Source organism: Centrocercus urophasianus, unplaced genomic scaffold, assembly GCF_019232065.1.
Source record: "Centrocercus urophasianus isolate 14NV4802_14NV808 unplaced genomic scaffold, USGS_Curo_1.0 seq_18, whole genome shotgun sequence".
NCBI lineage: Eukaryota > Metazoa > Chordata > Aves > Galliformes > Phasianidae > Centrocercus > Centrocercus urophasianus.
In genome coordinates this window covers 8,591,854-8,610,217 of record NW_024884733.1, presented here as the reverse complement: position 1 = coordinate 8,610,217, position 18,364 = coordinate 8,591,854, and the positions used below count along the sequence as shown (strand labels likewise).

Sequence of the window (18,364 nt, the reverse complement as noted above, 5' to 3'; positions counted from 1 at the left end):
CTGCCTTCTACCGTTAGGAAGAACACACTAACTTTTCTCTCAACTGTCAAAGGAATAAGCAGTTTTTGCTGCTTTCCTCTGAAGAAATAGCTTTCACAGCCAAGGCATGGAGGACCTGAATTCAAATTCCAACTGCACCAATGAGATTTTGAAAACAAATCTACTCCCTATCCACTACTTGGTATGTCAGTGCAAGGAATGCTCTCAAATGCTTTCTCCATTGGTTTCAGCACTTTGCAAAGAGCAATTGAATATTCAGTTGGAGGCAAAGAGTATGCCCAGCTACAGCACAGTAACTGAGCCACCAGCCTCCCTTGTCTTGGGCATTTGCTCCAATACCTGGCTGCTTGCAGCAGGAGAAGTGCCAGGCAGGGAGCTGCAGGTGACTGCAACCAGCTGTGCAAGGAGTACTCAAGGGAGGCCAGCACCAATCTGACCCAGGCACTAGGAAACTCATTTGACAGATGTTCTGGCAACCAAGGCCTTTGGGCAACTCCCTTGTGAAATAAACTCTGAATAAGGCTTTTGAGGACAGTTGATTAATTTAGGTAGTCTGGGCTAGCACTTAAGCTAGCTGCGGCATATATTTTAAGAATATAATGCAGCTTGATAAGGTTTCATCATGCTCATCTTTTTATGGTGGTTTTAAGCGACCATAAGCAAAATAATTTGCTTACTTGTAAGTGTGATTGGAAAACTTATTCTTTTTTTTATACAATCATATTTATCCATATTTCTTTTAAGGATCCAAAGATCTTCTAGAAACCAGAAATGCAATAAAGAGACATTCATGGTTGTAGAGATTTGTTGGCACATTAGCATTACTTGTTCTGAGCTTCACTTTTAGTATCCCACCATTTCAGTTTTCAGTATGCCAACTGTGCATAGATACCATCTCTGTGGTAGAAGCAGGGTGCAGCTGAACGGCTTCATAGATATTCTGCTGGTTGGTGGTGTGTTACATGTGCAAAGCAGTTTGGTGTTGCTATTTAGACTTGATTGGCAGCAAAACACTTCTTGTTTAAAATAGAATTTCCAAATTCACTAAACACAAGTCTTGGCAAGGGAAGAACTGAATGTCGAGTACCACAGTAGGTGAGCATGAAGACGTTACATACAGTATAAAATACCAAAGGAAATTAAATAAGACCTTGATACCATTTCAGTCCAGTTCAACTCTTTAACCACGCAGGATGGCAAGATGTTTGTTACATAACAGCAAATTCAGATGGCTTTTTTTTTCTTTTTTAAATCCTGCCATCTTTACAGTGAAGAGCAGAGGATTAGACATCCACAGATTCTGAGAGACAGAGAGAGGAGCCAGCAGCAATATTTAGCACAGAGTGAATGATTCCTGGCACCATTTAGCTTTTCTGCATCAGGAACCTGGCAGCCTCTTTTCAAAGATGCTGATTGAATAGTTAATATCAGTGTTATACACAGGCTCTAAACGAGCACAAAAAATGAACGAGAACGACCAGGACCTAAGCCCCCAACTTACTTTCATCTCCATATAAAATACATATATATGTATATACACAGAAAACGGTGGGAGTGGGGTTTAAAAACTGGGCAGAATGCCAAAGCCAAAAGAATGCAGACAAAGGGCATAGTTCATCTTCTGACTACACATCTGTGAAAAAACCTTTATAAAATATATATCAAACTTTTTAGGCACAAGAAAGCCGTAATGCAACGTAAATGGTTAGTTCTTAATTTTCCCAAGACAGCATAATCTGCAAGGTACAGGATTTTTTTTAATCAGTAGAATTATCCCTATTTTCTTTCAGAATTATAAAGCTCCAGCAAGTCCATAACCGTAAAGATAGCACATTTATAGCCTTTCACTGCACTCAGGAATTTTGAACTACAGAAACCACAACTAATCACCCACCAAGTCTGTGTAGAAATCTGCTGATCATTTGAGAAAAGCAGCCTTGTTTTACTGCCAAATGTCAAAATGGAACTAAGTGGTGAGATGCATACACTGATTACTCTTGCACTCTAAAGTTTGGCAGTAATATATTTATGCACACACAAGGATGCGTTTACAGATTTGCACTTTGAGAAACCATGACAGACGACAAACTAAAATCGGTTGACGTCCTTAAAGAGGCTTGTAAAAAAAATAAAGACACCATACTGGACCGTACCGAATGGTCCATCAGAAGCACTGTCCGCAACTGAGATTTTTTAGTCAATGCAGCAAAATTCTTCCCATTTGTCTGTCGTAACCGAGCACCTGAAACGCACTTCTGGAACTAGTCCGGCAGCATAGGCCCAACCTAGGTGACATTTCTCAGACTTGTGACCAACCCAACCCACTTTCTCATTTTCTTCATCTTTTCAATCATGTGTACACACAGCTACAGGAAATTAGTTACCCAAAACTAATACAAACAAGTTTCCTAATGCAATAAATAGGAACAACCATTACAGTTACAATCCACGTTGCTTGAGGTGGACTATTTCTCTGCTTATTCCCCAGGATATTGGCATGGCTCATGGCTCAGTACTCAGTCTGTACTGACTCATTTTCTGCTGTTGCTTCCTTCATTCATGATGGATTTCACATTTTGTGATTTCATCCAGTAACTGAAGTTTGAATGCTAGGGAAGCATAGCTGCCTACGTGTTTTAACTCTGTTTCAATGTTTTCCTTTGTCATATTTGCTAGATATTTAATTCTTTCTAGACTACTTACTCTCCACCTCTTTTGATTATACAAGGCTATGAAGGACAATATATTTTCACTGCATAGGGATTCCTGATGCCACAGAGTGTGTGATGTGAAGGAGAGAACCCAAAGGGAAATGAGTTTCAAGATCCCAATCTGAACAGCAAGCAGAAGTAAAAATCAGAGTTTGAAACTGTTCAAGACAGCAACTATTAGTGAAAGTGCTTTCTCTAACCCTCTTTTTTCCCCCTCAGTGAGCTCTCATATAAGTATCCTGAAGCAAAGCAGCTTGTACGTGTGCAAACGCACACAAACTCTTGGCCTCCTATGTTTCTGCTGATCTGTTTTGGGGGCAGCTTGTCCAACTTGAAATTGTTTGCTCTGTAACTTCTCAAAAAGAAATCGCTGTCATGCATTTGACTGAGGATGTGATGGCATTGCTTATGTCCTCTTTTTAGAGGGCAGCTCTGTTGTTTTATTCCACATGAACTTAGTTTCCCTGGTAAGCACATATGCAGACCTTCTCCCCCAGAAATACTCAGCCATGACCTTCCTTGTTTCTACTGTCTTACCACGTGCCAATAAAATCCAAATCTCATCTAGGGAGGAGGAAAAAAGAACAACCACACACGCAACAAGAAATAGGTTCATATAAATATTTTCAGAAAACTCTTATACTATGTAGGCAACCTAATAGAATTGTAAACATCTTTATAAGATTCTGTTCCTAACTTTCAGATACACCATCTAAGATATTGGTTTGAGAGTAAGCACTGGAAGAACAGGAGAGGGAAAAAGCAACAAAGCTATTATAGGAATGTGGTAGTGCTACCTTTTTTTTTTTTTAAAATTCAGCAGGAGTTTGGCATAACAGCAGTAGCACAGTGACTCCTTTTACACTGAATAATTTCCAGCGTTTCTGTATAATTACATCTCAGGTACACATACCGAAGACAATTTTCTAATCTTGCAAGCATAGGTATATAGAAGAGGAGAGCAAGAAAGACCAATAAGCTTCAACTCACTTTGGCCCTTACATTACTGAAGGATACTTCTCCCTCTCCAAATACCTGAGAAATTCACTGTCTCTGCACAGAGGAAGGAAAAGACTGAAAGAGCAGAACTGACTTGTACAAGCACAATAATTTCAGTTTCTATTTTATAGTTCACAAATTTTTGTATACGTATGTCTTTCTCAAGTAGTTTGAATGAAATGCAAGCTCCAAAGGGAAAAAAAACATGATAAAGTCAGCTTATTTATTCTCTTGTGGAAGTGTTTTCATACCGTTGGGAAGAAATTAGATCTCAGAAGCCATTTTTCCTAAATTTCCTTGCAGTTTTTGCCCCCAAAGTGGGACAAATCACTAAGTATTTTAACTGCTGTTAGTTCTAATTCCTACCTTCACTATATCTTACATTAGCGATGCTATGAACAGCAAACAGCACGTGACAATAATACTGAACTCTTATGCAAGGTACATCCTAGACCTTCGTATGACAGTTAAGCATGATCCACATTTCACAAGATAAATGAGATCCAGTGACATGAACAGACTGGTTATATGCTTTCTTTGGTCATATTATATTCTTTCATCCCATTCAGTAATTCATTTCTTGTATCCTCTCTTACATAGCCTTAAGGGATGGTATGTGGAATCTTAAACCAGTTTCAATCAATGGGATGAGGTCAGCCTTGAGATTCGTGTGGCAGGCAAGATTAAAATGTGCTTGCCCCAAGTCTAAGCTTTCTGAATAAGGCACCATGTTATTCTGCCTGCTTGTTGTCAGGTTGAATTGAAAACAAAAGTTATATTAAAAGACAGCCAGATCATTATTTCTCCTTTCTGCCCTCCTCCTCAAGCGCCTAAGGTCATTTTCCCAAACAAAAATAAATCCTTTTTGGAAGTGTTTTTGTGCTAAACAGCGGTGGTTAATTTCTTGCAACTAATTAGTTATTCAAGTGAAAGTATAATGATCCTCCAACATGATTGAAAGCGCTTCAACCGAGTTTCCTGCTAACAGCATACTTCTAGAGAAGACGCAATAAATCAGCAGGGTTATGGAAATCTTTAAAACAAAGCATGTCTACGACAGGAACCCATTAAAGATGTAGCCATGTAATATTTATGTACCTAGCTGACTTGTGCTTTTAACCTGGCACTTTCAGCCATAGCTTTTAGCACCTGGGTCATTCACTAAGAATGAAATTCACTGTATCTGCTAAAAGCCAGCTTAATATCTCTGCATTAGGTGTTCAGACAGAGTTTATATAGGATTTAAGCAATGGAGCCCTCCCACTGAATGGAATTTTATCCTGAGTTTTCCGAAGAAAAATACAAATAGAACACCTTTACTCTGCATAGTAATTTGAATCAAACTCCCCAGATGCCATTAGAAGGGTTTTGGAAATAGCATGAGGTAAAGATGTTAAAAACAACAAAAAAAAAACCCACAACAAACAAAATCAAAATATAATTCACAACAGAAACCCCCACAATCTTTCAGAACAGCCAGCACCACCTATGGTTGTACTAACAATGGTTTTATTAGTGGCTGATCTCTATAGAAGCTGATCTCTAAACCTAGTGCTTTCACTAAAGGTGCTGCCTGCATTGGAATCTTTTTTGACATTCTACTAACCAGTACAGACCAGCAGTTTAAATATACTCAGAACTGGAAAAGAGGAAGAGTCGGTTGTGTGGAAATACATTTTTATTATGTTTGGGCCTTTTAGATGTAACAGATGTATAACTATAGCCCTAGACTGCTATAACTGATAGCCCTGGGTCTCCAAAAGAAAGAGAAATCCTCTTTTCTCCCATCACATTCTACTGCTTGTGTTGTGTGTTTATGTGCTCTGTTAAAACACACACAAGCGCATTTGAAGCAAAGGGAATATTTTAATAATCCCCACATCCTTTGGCTATACATATTTTCCCTCATCTGATTCTGTCATTTACTTTATTGCCAAGCTTCTAGTGTATCTCCCACAGTTTTTGTAGACAGAATTTGGATTCATGAATCAGTTTCAGCCAAGTTCCCAAAAACTTGGCTTTTTTTCTCCCCCTCCTCCTGGTTTACTCTTTCTTCCTGCAGCAGATAACTACAAAGAGGGAAACCTCACTGCTGTGGGGCTGGAAGAGGGGAACTTCAGGAAAGTGTGTAGAAAATGCATTTCCTGGGAGTCTGGGAAAGGGGAGAAAGCAAAAAAAGATATAAGAAATTAGCATAAAAAAGGGTCTGAAAGACAGAAAAGAGATTAAACATCACTCTCCCTTCCTAATAAAATCATCTTTGCTCTCACTGTAGGTTTTTGGGCTAATGACCACTTTCAACTCGCACTTTCTGTTGGAAAAATAAATTAAGAGTCCAGTTTAATTTTATCAATAGAAAGTTTAAAGTGGTCACTGGAGCACAAAGTGATTTTCAAAAGGCAGCTGAACTGAACAGGGACAAGGATGAGGATGCTGGGACAGCCACAAAAGTACAGGCAAATGGAAAACACTATGAGCGTACCAATTTTCAACAAAATAGATAAGCTTTTATAAGAGTTCCTGCAATCCTGTAACTTTTGTTGTGGGCTTTGTTTAGACAATACTTAAAAACACAATTTCCAGAGTAGAAAACAAGTGTTTTGTGTGTTGGTCTTCATATATAGGGAAACAACAGTAAATGAACTAGGCATTAACTTCATGAACATGAGGATTACGCTTCACCCATGCTGTAAATCATTGGATCTAGTACAAGTAACTGTACTGCAATGGGTTTTGCTACGCTAAGCATTTCAGCTGTGTGCCCAGTCCTTCCAAGTCTGAGCTTACGCTGTATTCAGAGCTTTGTAGGGTTTAGTCAATAGCGTGTTTGATTTGAATGGTTTTTCCTAGATAACAGTAACACAAATCCATAACTTGTGTAACAAAAATCCAAAGCTTGTTTAGATCATTTAACATGCCTAAAAGCCTAAGCTCAAGACTGCAAAAAATAAGAATAATAAAAGTAGAAAAAGCACTTCTTTAGAAGGGTCTCTGCTGCTGCACTACCAGAAGGCAAAAAGCATATTACGCTAACTACGGGCCAGAAACTGTTGTGCTCTTTTAAACCGCAGCAATGACTTGCATAAAAAGACTTCAAGGCATTTCCTCTTCTCCCAGAAGAAGCCACGAGTCTTTCTACTGCCCCAGGATGCACAGTGAAGTGACTGCAAGACAGGCGTATCTTTTGCATCCTAAACAGCAGCCTTTATTTATCAAAGCACACAGACCATGCAACGGACAGTCAAAACAAAGCAAAACCAGCAATTCTAACTACCCTAAGAAAACTTTGTTCCAAACTGAGCAGTACGTCCCACTCATAGATGGACATTACATTGCCTGTTTAGCAAATGCCCCTCTATTTTAAGTTCATACCTTAATTTTATTTCACCAGCTTTTATACACAGTCATCCATGAAGTTCTCAACATCGTCTTGAATCTGTGGTTTAACCTTTGTGAAGCATGCTGGTATTTTCAAGGATGAATTTGAAGCACAATCTCATTTTAAAGTATGTGTGGAAAATACTGAGTTTGTCAGCAATAAGTATTTTGGCATATAGAAATTTTGCAAAGGAAAAAACCCACAAAAACCCCAAAACATAATTACAGCAAAGCAGATACTGTCATCAGGCAGCCATTTGCCATCCTTACATTTGCACAATAACAGTTCTAGCTGGATATCTTCTGCCTTTTTCTAGTACTGTGTGATAAACACAGCATTTGAAAATATGTGTGCACATATATATTTTCCATATCTACGTGCTACGTAAGAAGTTCCTGATGTTTAAACAAAACAGAGACACAGAACCTAAAAAGGTGCCTCTCTTCCAGTGAGGACACAATTCCTGCTCTAAGGGCCCGGGGCAGTGTGCCTCAAATGCTAATAGCTCGAGTTGTGTGCAATAGCCCTATACTGTTTATATAGCACTTCACATGTTCAAAGCACTATGAGATATCAGCCATCACTACACTTTTATGAGGCTCTAAGTATTACCCACTAAATGTTAAGGTTCAAATGACTTGCTCTTGATCAAAAGAAACTTTGTGCAGCAGGACCATAATTATTTGAATTCGGTAATTCTGACAGTCCATTCCTATAGTGACTCAAACAAAAAAAAAAGAGGGGGATGGGATATTTAAAGCCAGTTGCAACTGCACTCTGTTCTGGCTGTGTTAAGTACAGGCATATGGAGGATCCCAAAGCTAACTCTCACAAAAGCAGCACCCGCCTCCAACGAAAACGAAAACGTTGATGAAATTTTTCTATTTTAAAAGCATGAATACAAAAACTGTTTTCAAAACCTCAGTCACGTTTTTCTGAGTATATACGTCTGTCATAATCACTGTGAAGAACCTAAAAGGTAATGCTGTACAGAAATAGACCAGAAAACTCAAGATGTAAATCACATCATCTGCACTGAAGCAGGTTTTCCTTCTTTGCTGTTGCTGTTTTGATAAAGGTTGCGTTTTGATTTTTTCCTCTTCCTATAGAAATCGGGAGGAGAGGCAGGCAAAGACCAAGGCAACTTGCATTAAGACTTAATACCTTTTAGTAATACAAAATATATTCCTGTTTTTAGACAGAATTTCATCCTATGAAAACCCAGTTGCCATTGCTGATACTTATTAACTCAGAGTCAAAATATCAAGTCTCCCTTCCCATGAAGGAAACCCAATGGAGCAGACGGTGAAAAGCAGCCAATCAGCTTTTGCTACTTAGAAATAAATCCTTTCTTGAAATAAGGAATGTTGTGCTCAGGGACATGATTTAGCAGAGGGCTGTTAGAGTTCAGGTAGTATGGTTAGGTTGCGGTGGGACTTGATGGTCTTTAAGGTCTTTTCCAACCTGAGCAATTCTAGGATTCTAATAAAGGCTGAACGGAATTGATACTGAAGATTTTTGTACTTGTAGCTGTAAAAATCTTCATGCAAAAAATATAAATATTGAGATTTCAAAATAAGAAAATGAAAACTTTTTTTTTTAAATTCACATCCAGCACATCCTATTGTACACAGTTTTCTTTCCCACATCTTACATTTTAACTTGCACACAGTCTTTTGTTTCCATACATACTGTATTTTTTCAGAACACAGCTTTGCAGTTACTGCCCTTCAAATCTTGTCTGCAGGATCATGTGCAAAATATACAGTACTTATACAGAAGCATAGGTCTCTGCACACAACACAGATTCAAGAAATAAGGGAAGGGTTCCTGTTTAAACAGAGGAGGGTAAGAAATTCCCTTCAAAAGCAGTACATTGTACAGAGTTTTACTAACAGAACTGTTGTGTTTTAGCCAAGTTGATCACGTTGTTTGTAATATTTGCCCCATCTATCCTGTCACTCTATTAGACATTCTTGGGTACAGGCAACACAGAACTCTATGTAAGACTGTTTGCTATATCAAAAAATCCAAAGTTACATCACTGAGATATTTTTTAAAATATTAAAATTTAAGCACAATGTCGGTGAGCATTGCTTCATGGATATTAATGTAAAAAGCAGTTCAAATCTCCATCTACTGATCTAAAGAACAGATGTTTACATATGATTTATGAGCATAGAAATATGTGTATATCTTCCATAAATAGTAACGTGTCCCAGTAACAAAAAAGATGGAGAACTGTTGTCCAAAAGGACTGGAAAACGGCATGTAGTATTAGAATATATTCACCAATTTCTTGGCTTTAGATACAAAGCAAAGTTAACAGGTCCAGCACAGCAATCCTCCATGCTGGAAAAATGTCCTCAAATAAGGCTAACATGAAGGAATACTCACTCAAATTGCAGTCTGGTTCAATTGCTCAGATGTAAAAGTACATTTAGAACATAAGAATGCAATTGTGATCTAATAAATAAAAATAGCAATTAATTTTCATTGAGTTACATAATGCAGTAAGCAAAAAACAACCAAAATCATATTGCATTGAGTATTTTCACATTAAATTCTGATTTTGAGGGGTTTTTAAAATCAAAGTTTAATGAAACAGCAATCAGGTAAAATTTTGGTGGGCAAAGAATACTTTCCAACCCTAAATACATTATTTTTGGAAGTACAGTTAAGTATTTGAACAAATATTATGACTGCTCCTCACATTTGCTCTGTTCCTAAACTAGCCTGGCTAATGAGCATCTCACCTCAAACTGTCCTGTACACACAATATTACTTGACAGTTTTTACCTCAAAAGCAGTCAGTTTTTTGACAGCAGCCTAGTTAAAGGCTACAAGCACGTGAGCTTGCAGGCTTAGAGATGTTCTGCTGGCCCAGAAACCAGTACTACAGAAGAACCCAAAAGTGTGCACACTACCCTGTGACATGTGTGCGTATCACAGAAGTTTTGGTTTGGTTTAAGAGCAGCCTCGGTATTAAGTTTTGGATCTCCGAAAAGCATTTCCTGCGTGCCACGTGATTTTCCCCTTCTTTTCCTTTAGCCAAGAATATGGCTAATTCTGCATAACTTTAGATTTCTCCGTACCATTATGTACAATTGCAGCATTCTCTCCTGACTGGGGCGGCAAGCATGAGTACTTTGAAATATTATACAGCTGCTCCTCTCCTCCAGAAGCAGCTATACTCCAGTAAATGCTCCCTGAAACATCTTTGCCCAACAGAGGTTTACAAAGATGTTACCACGTTTCCATAGGTTGACACAACACAAAAACATCTGATCATCTAGCTGAAAAACACTGGCCTTTAGCATTACTGCAGAAATAATTAGAAGCTGTGCTTCAACCAACTGCAGAAACAACTGCAGTTAGTGTTTGTATAATACAATTAGAGTCTTATATTACAGGAAAGGTTATTGAGTTCTCTTCTCGCATTTTTTAAGATCAAAGAAGAAATGAACGCTTTTCATTTTGTCAGGTAAAGGCCTTCCTTTTGATGGCTTTATTTCCAAGGTATAAAACTCAGACGTCCACGAATAAATTGAATCGCTAATAACAACAGTCAGCTGGATTCAACTCCTTCTCTTGATGGAAGCACAGCACTGTCAATGCACAGTGAGATTTAGTGCCATTGTTCATTTACTGCAGGTAAAACGTAGATGCAACATGAGGATCTAGCATCTAAAAATAGCTTAAGATAAACAGGAAAAATAAAACAGGAAAAGATGATAGAAACTGATAAGTGATCATTCTACTTCATTTTTTTTTTTTTTTTCCAGAGGAGCATCCAGGTGCCAGCTGGTGGAAAGGCAGATGCCACTGATTTCGATGGACTTGCACCAGTTTACATTAACTGAGAGCCTGACTCCATGTGCATTAGAGTTATTTTTAGGCACTTGCATTGGAACTCCCTTCAGTGACAATTAAAAATACATCACATTACATCCTGTTCCCAAGTGTATGACTGGAAGCCTGTTGACAGGCTGTGGGAGAGGGCAAGTAGAAGTAGCCAAGAATTATATCCATGAGATAACTTTTTAAGATGAGTATTAACCCTGAATTTCAGCTTTTTTTTTTTTTTTTTTTTTACTGTGACTCTTTGCCTACGGAAAAAGTCTCGGCTCTCCACCTTCCAGTTGTAATTCAATGCTTGCAAAGGAAAAACAAAAAAACCACCATGCTGTAAGACCACATAAAGTGTCTAAGTTTAACAAAAAAAAAAAAAAAAAAAAAAGAAAAAAAGAAAAAAGACTGGTGTCATCAACTAGAATTGTAAGAAAACTCCCAAACTGGGATCTGTTTGTTCAACTAAACATTTGTTCCAAGGGACTGCATTGCTGGACAAGCAGTAAAATTGTTAAAAATACTGAAACAGCTGTTGGAAGCTCTATTTCATCAAGCAGTTAGCGTGAGGGAGGGAGAAACCAGAAAGGAAGAGGTGGAGCAATAAGCAAGGCAGAGCAGTACTTCATAGCTCCAGCCATCTTAGGGAGTGGGAGCTAAATAATAAATTTAGATAAAGCAGCTAGATGTTAAACATGAAGATACTGCATAAAAAAAATCTCATTACCATTATTAACTGGTACAATGAATATTTGTCTTTTGATTCAAGATAACAAGATCAAAATGGAAAAGCTAACTAAGAAAAATGAAGATGCAGCTCACGTACCAACTGAAGTAATTGTTTGTACAGCACAACACCCATATCTCCAATTTAGGTCAGGCCATCAAGAAGAGGAAAAGGAAAAGAACTGAAGATGAGATGCTCTACTTCACACAGTTGCCCTCTGGAAGGGCTGGCAAAGGCAGTCACTTAAATTAAGTACAGGTCATCAGACAGGATATCTAATCTATTCCTAAAACAGGCAGCTCTCGCAGTCCAAATCCCTATGGCCTTTACAGCAACACAACGAACTACTTCCTCATGTACCTCTGTCAATTCACGTTAGGTTCCCATTTTTTTTAAAGCGATATTTCATGTACACCATGACCCTATTGCTCACAGCAAGGAAAGTGCTTTGGTTTATTTATGACCTACTAACCTTAAATAAAAAAACCATACATCCAATCTGAATGTTCACATAAGCCTGCAGATCTGAAATAAAACTTAAAATAAAGCTGGCATTTGTAATAGCTAGCTAAGCCCAGTAAGGGATTTAGAAAAAAATTAAAATTAAAACCAGATGAGAGAAGATGAAAGCATTTTTACCCTGCATAACCTGCACACATCATGAATGATGGCTGGAGCTCAGGAATACTTTTTTGTGTTTTTGTACTTACAAGTTTCAGCCCACTTCAACAGCAGCTAGGTAACCAAGGAAATACTGAGGTTTTCCCATTACAGGGTTGGGAGGGAATAATAACAACCCATGAAAGCAATTCCTTTTAAGATGCAATCCATCCAGCCACGAGCTCTACACAGCTCCTCTCTTTTCCTTACACCCCATCCTAACTGCCAGGTATCAGTCTGGCCAGACCTCATATTGAAATACGATGTGACAGAAGGAAGCAGGGAACAAGACCATAGAATAAATACTGAAAGAAATGGCATGGAGGAAGAAAGCTTATAGCAGGGAATATGTGAAACACAAGTGACCATATATATATTTTTTGCTAGAACAACATTGAACAGACGCAGATGTGCAAAAGACTATTCAGTTGAAGAGTTTATAAAGAACTGTCATAAAGAACTCCCTTTCTCTCTACATCCATGGGGTTGAATTTTGATATGGACAGTACAAATAAATGGGGAAAAAATAAATAAAAATCAAGCTTCAGACCTAAAATATCAAGAGCAAACATCTTTTGCTGAATCAGCTCCAAAAAAAGGGAGGAAAGGGCTTCTCTGCCACAGTTGGTTGGAACTAGAACTCACAGATACTCATGATCACATTGAAATTCCTAAATAAAAAAAAAAAAATCTACAGAAAGGAGAAATTCTTTACATTCCATTCTTCTGTAGTTCTCCAGCAGAATATATTAATGCCTCTGTTCTTGAGATACTTTAGATGTATTTGATAGAAATACAGTTATCTGTACAAGAGCAATTTGTTGAAAAAAACAAATGCAACCAAATTCTTATCACAGCATCTGTTTAAAAAATAAAATATATGCAAGGCATCATATTTACGACCTAAAGTCTTTTGGTGCTACCTCTCTTTATGATACTATAAACAAAATTAACAAATAAAAATCTTTATAAAATATTCTTTAAGTGCAGAAAGCAATGAGAGAGTACAAGCCTAGCTTGTCCTCTGGTAAAAGATTTAACAAGTAGCTCCTAGAAGCCAATGAATCACTCACAGTTTCAGTGCAGTAATCTAAGAGCAGCCCCAACTAAAGGAACTCAGACCAACAAAGCTGCACGTGAACAACCTTCTGCAGGAGAACTGCTAACAAGCACGAGGAAGGTAAAATCCCTGTGTTACCATTTTGTGCCTTCTGCCGTAGCCTCAGAAATTCTTCCTGTAAAACATTAAAATTGTAATCCTATACATATTGTGTGTGTAAAAAATATATACGTGTATATAGAGAGTTAAAAAATATGAGGAAAATTTAGTTGGAAAGCTCAGATGCTGGAAAAAAAAGCTTCTGCTACTGTGGAAATTGTTATGCACTTCAATTTGTAATGAGCAAGTTCTGGATATAAACAGTGTGTAGCCACATAAAAAAAAACATGAAAAGAAATTTAGGTCACCAAGCCTTGATGTAAACTCATCAAGAGGTGAATATTGGCAGATTTTACTCTGCTTACTTTATATTTTTACTCTATTGGGCACAGTATAAACTGTAACACTGCTTCACAATATTCTTGGCAGGATCTGTTAACACACAGGTGAAACCTTATGTTTCGGTTTGCTATGAAGTTCAGTTTGGACATTAACCAATCCACTTCTGCCTGGATGACCAGCTACATACATGAAGCTTGAATAAATGAAATACCTTTTCTTTTCATAGGAAGACATCTGGGTAGCTGCCAGCTCCGTGCACGAAGAAGGAAATGGGAAAGAGAGAAGGGTGCTGGTATTGGTAAGAGAACAATGACTGAAATTACATCATCTGTTTGATGAAAATAATCGTGTCAATTTTGATTTCCCCCCCTCCTTTCAGACATTTAAGGATGCTGTCAAGTCAATGGAGTTCTCTTGTAGTGGTTGCTTCAGTGAACATTCAACGCTGTCGGTGAGTTTGGAATTTAAGTGAAAACCATCGACCGTTGATTGTACCCTCCAGCTAACCATCCTCCTCCTTACTTCATGCTTTCAGGCCTTCACACCGAAGATAGAAACCTAACCAGCACATGAGGTTTCTCCCCTACTCTGCCATGCTTTACAAAAAAGGTCACAATCAACATTCATTGCTGTCGGTGGGTTTAACTATGTGGACAAGCTCACTGAACAATGAATGCAACTGTGGCCCCACATTTTACAGGTGCAATTGGGAGGAACGTCAGCTCTGAAAGGAGTAGTGAGAAGCAGACATTTCTTATAGGTTACATTTTTTCTGGTCAAAAAATAAATGAGGATATTCTATTTTCACTTGTTTGTTTTTAAGTGTATTTAACTATGTTGACTAAAAAACAAAACCACTGCACGTTTCTGGAATATCACCCCCACAGGGTTTGGCATCATTGGAAACAAACTATCTTGTTCAGTCTGTATGTGGAAACGAGTAATAATAGAGTTGTATATATGTATTCTTCAGGACTGAGCATAAGAGGAAAGGGTATTTAAATCTTATCTTAACTAGGTATTATGGAATAGTTTACAGAAGTCTCTTCTATAATTGTCAAGACAAAACCAGAAACAGGAGTCAATTCAGAGGCATGGACAAAATATATCAAATAAAGGATTCAGTAGTTTTACATGACAGTGATCTTACATACGTAAATAAATGGTACCAGACAGTAAGCATTACTACATTTGCCTTTTCTAATGGTCAGATTACAGAAATAGATGTATTCCTGGTATTTAACACTAGTTAAATTGCAAAATTACTCTAAACTCTGGGTGCTTGTGTCACACTCAGTATTGCCATCACTAATGAAAAAATAAAAGTATAATTAAAGCTCACTGCTCTGTCCTTATTTCCTTCAAACTTTTGTTTAATCTAGTTGGAAAAATAGAGCCCAGCCTACATTTCTACTTTTCAGAAGTCATCCAAGGTAAGTGCAAGCCTTCACACAGCACCATTTTAATAAATAGAATTGCTTCTAGCATTTAGGCAATCACGTAACGTTCCTATTTTCTTCTTAAAAAAGCTGGGGTCTATTAACAATACTCAGTTTCATTATTTACACATTAACTTCAGCACTGCAGTTATGCAGTGCTCTAGCTCACTGTCCTTGCTTGTCACATGCAGTTTTCACCATGCAGCACTGGAATAGAGTGCACCCATCAGGGCTATCATGGGAGGAAACATTTCTACCTGCTTCATGAACTGTGTACGAACAGTCTAGCTAAATAATAACTATTTAAATAACGAAACAGATCAGCCCTCAAATCACACGCAAGACTCCATTTTTATTTAAAAACTCTGTTATTCAAAGAGAGGCACACAAATGAATTTAAAAAAAAAATCCTGGAATTGTTAAGACAGTACTTAAAAATCAATGGTTGGGAAAAGTATTTTTTTCATTCTGATATTTATTCGCAAAGAATCCACAGTCTCCTGAGGTGAGGGGCAGCAGTTAAGTACTAATAGAAGGGGTGTCTGTGGATACATGACTTCTCAGCAACACTGCATAGAGAACCCTAGGTTCTATCTTGAAGTTCACTCATTTCTACACAGCAATGAGAACTTGAATAACTATCAAATTATATATATATATTATATATCATATTAAAAGCAAGTTATATATTATATCTAGAAGGACAACATTTCAAGTCAAGTTGCAGCTACTTCATTCTTGTCTTATTTCTGCATTTATTACTTTTACTAGTGTGACTAATAGTTGTGTTATGCATTTATAAACAGTGAAGGTGTTATTGCAGTTTGTGGAATTTCACAGCAGCGGAAGGAGCCAACATCCTGGCACATAATCACCTTCAAGCACAAAAGAAGAAAATACAAAAACAAATCCTACTGCAACTGAGAATTGTTGAACAATACAATTGTTACAGGGACACAGGATCCAGTGCAAGAGAAAGAAGGTTTGTTACAGGGTAGCTGGGGAGGCGAGTGGTTGACGGCACTCTCAAAATGCACAGATGTTTTACCTGTTACAAGATATCTACAGTAATATTGTTGCCTTGTATAAGTTTTGTCAGTGATTTTAATCATGTTTACATATCGAGACCCTCCATAGTGTACAGATATACATTATTTCATACAACTCAATAATTTAGTAACTCCATTACTTTACAGGATGCTCATGGGCAAAGCAATACCACACCTGGTACCACACCTCTCTGACAAGAGACACTGCTTTTCACATGCTTCCTTTACATAATGAAGCAGAAGTGATCCCCATTCAGCAACAGTAGCTGTGAAATACTGTGGGAAGTTCCTTGGTCATTTGCAGGGTTGTTGGTTTTTGTTTTTGTTTTTGTTTTTTTAATTAATATCATACATCCATACTCAGTACAGTATCTGCAGGCTATAGAGACCTTCTAGAAAATTGCTTCTTGATGTCACTGTAAATAATTCACTCACAGCAATATTTTTAGGTCAAGCATATCAAAGTTACAGCAAACGCAATGGACCTTGACATAATAGGAGCACTAGTTTCAAAGCAGCAAAGGAGAAGGAACATACTTTTCATATAAGAGATAAATCATAATTTCCCAGTGTCCACAGCACTGTGCTTGGAACAGGAGAGGCAGTACCAAGTGGTTGCTGTTAAGTTTGGGTCACTGAGATTTTAGCTAACTCCAGACATTCTTCTATTTTTCCTAACTTCTGGAGCAAAATGAGTGAAAGCATCTAATCCAAGTCTCTGCATCAAGCCTCTAGCTCCTGTTTACCAAGCACAGAAAGACACTCAATATCACCTTTCAAATTACACCGCAATGAATACCCATGAAAACCACAGGTGATTCAGGACAGCAGCAAAATGAAAACATTACACTGTCCAGCACAGCCTAAAACCATCACAATAATGTTTCTTGCTTTACAGATAGTAAAGTAAAGAAATACAGTACAAGTTAAATATAGAAATAATCTATATCTGAACTGGAAGTGGTATCTTGATCATACATTCTAGTCACGTGTCTTTCACTGGAAGAAGCAATACTGTAATTTTGATATGAAAACCATATTTTCCTTCTTGCTGATCACTCCCTTTTCCTAAATAAACGATATTTATTTTTTCTAAGGCTATCATCCACTCCAGATTAATAACTGTATCTCCCCCTCTTTCTTCTACTTAGCTCTGCATCATTTTCTCTCAACTGCTTTAAAAAAATTAGTCTTCCTGAGCTTCCTCTTTCAGCACAAGTGCCAGAAATGCAGACCGTGTTCCAAACAGCCCAGCCAAAGCTAGCTGAAATAGTCTGATGTTTCCCTATTTTACAAGGAACTGCTGATCATTTTCAGCCAAAAATAGCATTTGTAATGGCACCACACAGTTAGCACATTTAAATTTATCTAACTTTATTCCACAGATACATTAGTGTCCACAAGTTTTTTTCCTAATTTGAAGGAGGTTCTTTCATCCCCCGAAATGCAACAATTGCCTTTATTTTTTTTAATCAATTATGTAATTTCTGCAACATCCATGGATTACAGCATTGTGGTCAGAATTCCACAAGAATTAAATAGAGACTCCTTGTAGGTTTACATCTGAAAAAATACAGGGAAAGATCCAGGGGTAGGAGCTCCAATCCACAAAAGCCATGAATTACAACAGAAATTTTATTCTCTACTTGACGAGTAAAACAGAACTGAATCCCCTAGCTCTGCAGCCAGAACAAGCATGTACAATGCATATACTGACCTTTCCTGGATTTGTTTCAGGAGATACAGTTGCACCCAAGTTAGCCCCCCCCTTTTTTTTTTTTTTTTTTTTTTAAACTTTCTTTTAACAAAAGAATTACCATTCCAGTTTGTAAATAGGTTAAAATGGGACCTGAAAGTGTAACTTATCATGCAGTGATTTTTCATTTGGTTTTGTTAATCTCTATTAGAAATGCCACTCTACATCTTGACAATGAAAGACAAGTCCAAAATGGACCAGATACCAGAATTGTATGATACCAGAGTTCAGAATAGGCCTGGCAAAAAGACAAGGTACCTGGAAAACAACATTTTCTTGGACACTGAGATAGGG

General features: G+C 37.6%; 2 long non-coding RNA genes across 4 annotated transcripts in view; one reads left to right on the top strand and one right to left on the bottom strand.

The window, feature by feature from the left end:
• The window catches only part of LOC122161030, a 63,352-nt gene extending 48,227 nt beyond the window's left edge, over positions 1–15,125 (top strand). Inside the window, exons 3-6 of one of the 2 annotated variants that reach the window (XR_006169059.1) lie at positions 10,875–13,505; positions 14,053–14,124; positions 14,206–14,277; positions 14,362–15,125. This is a non-coding gene — a long non-coding RNA (uncharacterized LOC122161030). The remainder of the gene's footprint in view (positions 1–10,874; positions 13,506–14,052; positions 14,125–14,205; positions 14,278–14,361) is intronic. The other variant, XR_006169060.1, reaches the window with a different exon arrangement.
• The window catches only part of LOC122161028, a 256,600-nt gene that overhangs the window by 222,510 nt on the left and 15,726 nt on the right, over positions 1–18,364 (bottom strand). The gene's annotated exons all lie outside the window — the stretch shown is intronic.